Source organism: Convolutriloba macropyga, chromosome 15 (genome assembly GCF_964194025.1).
Source record: "Convolutriloba macropyga chromosome 15, txConMacr16.3, whole genome shotgun sequence".
NCBI classification, from domain to species: domain Eukaryota; kingdom Metazoa; phylum Xenacoelomorpha; order Acoela; family Convolutidae; genus Convolutriloba; species Convolutriloba macropyga.
Genome location: NC_134482.1, coordinates 24,401,740 through 24,404,239, shown reverse-complemented (window position 1 = coordinate 24,404,239; position 2,500 = coordinate 24,401,740). Strand labels below are relative to the sequence as shown.

At 30.4% G+C, this 2,500-nt stretch overlaps 1 pseudogene; it reads right to left on the bottom strand.

Annotated features, from left to right (window-relative positions):
- Positions 1–2,500, bottom strand: part of LOC142354036 (melanopsin-B-like) — a 111,368-nt pseudogene that overhangs the window by 26,734 nt on the left and 82,134 nt on the right.

Below are 2,500 nucleotides of genomic sequence, written 5' to 3'. Positions count from 1 at the left end.
TTAACAAAATTTTTCATGAAAACGTTGCTGATTTTACTTTTAAAGACAAAATACATTTTGGGCCACTTTCATTGAATTTTTTTGTCACAAATTCTGGCTAAAAATTTTACAAAATTCAGACTTTTTCATCAAAAACAGCACGAAATAGGTTTCTTTAGTCCACTCTGATTAAATTTGCAGGAAGTGCACACCCAAACACCACTAACACAATCTTTGTAGACTGAAAAGAGGGCTAATTTCACTTCAACTTCCGTCGAGAGTGCTCTGTAAAGAAAACTTTGCCGTTTTTTGCTAACTTTATTCATTGATTATCAAAAACGCAGCATTTACTTTTGATTTTATAACAAACAAAAAATCTATTTCAATGACATTCCAAAAATTAAATATTTCTAATTAACAATCAACATTAGCAGGACTAGTTCTGTACCAATCTTGGACCGTTACAATCAAAAATTAATTCGGATTGTCATCAGTCGAATTTTTATAAAAAAAAGTTCGATCTTTTTTATATTAATTAAATAACAGAACATTTCAAATCAAAGCTCACTAGTGATAGGTCCTATTGGCTTCCTAATTAACTCGAAACTAATTCATCTAGTTGATTGCTTGAAAGCTTATGGAAGTTTTGACTTTTAAAATATTTGATTTTTAAATAAAAAATGGCTTATTGAACTTTGCCTCCATTTTTCTCTTACTCTGGCCAACATGTAGCTTGGTGTCAGCAGTCAACGAATGCTCCATCTTTCTGCTAAATTCAAATTTAGTCCTCTTTGCGGTCTGACGCCTTAAGTTATGGTGTTCTCGCTTTGATACTACTAGATTTCACAAGTTTTTTTTAATTTTTAGTTATTTGCTAATTTTTCATGTTTTCTAATTCTGTCAAATTACCACGTTATTGTCAAGACATATATCACATTTGACGCGTTCAAAAAAAGGCACTATTATTAATAGTTAAATCATTAAAGACATAGATTGTGGTTCTTTACCGCTTCAACAATACTTTCTCGGAGAATTTAATTGAATTTTTTAATTTTGTCTTTAACTGTCGTTTTTATTTTGTCTTCTTAGTCTTATTTAGTTTCCTGTTCAATGGCCGGCTTGATTGGCTTTTCCTGGAAGAGTAGATGAGCCGATGTTCTGATATTAGAAGATAGATAATGGCTTTCATGACTTTGGAAAAAACTGTTTTCCAAAATGAAAAAAAAACATTTCAACTTCGCACTTTTGTTCCTTTTATTGTCTGTTTGTTACCTGGTCTTGTTAATTGAAGGTTAAAAATGGCATTATTTTTGTCAAGGGAAGGTGTCAAAAGGGATCGGTGTCACAAAACCTAAAGTTTTTGAAGAAGTCGACATGGATTTACTGGCTTCGACACGGGTTTTTCACAAAAAAAAATTAATTAATTTTTGAATTTTGTCATATTTGACGTTCTTTTTGTAGATGTAGGACATGTTCTGGATAATTGCAGGTCTCTAGGGAGTTCTTTGGAAGAATAAACGAACCTATTCAATTTTTCATCCTGTAATTAATGGCTTTCATGTCTTTGGAAATAATTTTTTTTCGATAAAAACAAGTTTTGCATATTCTTGCTTTTTTCTTTTTGGTCTAATTGTTAACTAGTTTCAATAATGAGAGGTCACATAATACATTTCAAGGAAACGTGGCAAAAGGGATTGGAGTCACAAAACCCAATGTTTTAAGAGAATTCGTTATGACTTTACTGGCTTCCACACGGGTTTTTCACAAAAAAAAGTAAAGGAATTTTTGATTTTTGTCATATTTGACGTTCTTTTTGTAGACGTAAGACATATTCTGGACAATTGCAGGTCTCATGGGCTTCCTTTGGAAGAATGGACGAACCTATTAATTTTTTTAATTTTGTAATTAATGGCTTTCATGTCTTTGGAAATAAATTTTCGAAAGAAAACAAGAAAACAATAATTTTGCATTTTTTCTTTTTTGTATAACTGTTGCTTGTTTTCATTAATGATCGGCCTCATAATTCATTATCAGTGTTCAGCGAAGGTGCAATCGAACATATTTTGGGGGCCAAAGTATGGCTTTACGGCTTCCAAAGCATTTTCTGGCAAGTTTTAATTGACTTTTAGTTTGTTGTCTATTTGTTGTTCTTTTTGTAACTGCATAAAAAATTGAATACCAAGAGTTCTTAATTCCCTTTTATAGATGCATTGGTAATTGTAAACATATGGGATATCTTAGTTGATTCCTAATGGTTTTCATTACTTTGAAATTAATTGTTTTTTTTTTAAATTCAGCGAATTTTCTAACTTTAAAGTTTCTGTTCTTTTTTGTCTTATTGTTAACAAGCTTTATTATGAACTGGTGAATAACCAATTTTTTGGTGAATTACAAGTTAATTTGTTTATTTTCAGTTTTATTTGACGCTATTTTGAGTTTGCTATAAAGTTTTGTTTTTTATAAGGACATAAATTTTTTGATGCAATTAATGTTTGTTGTTGTTGTTTGATTTTGCCTTTCG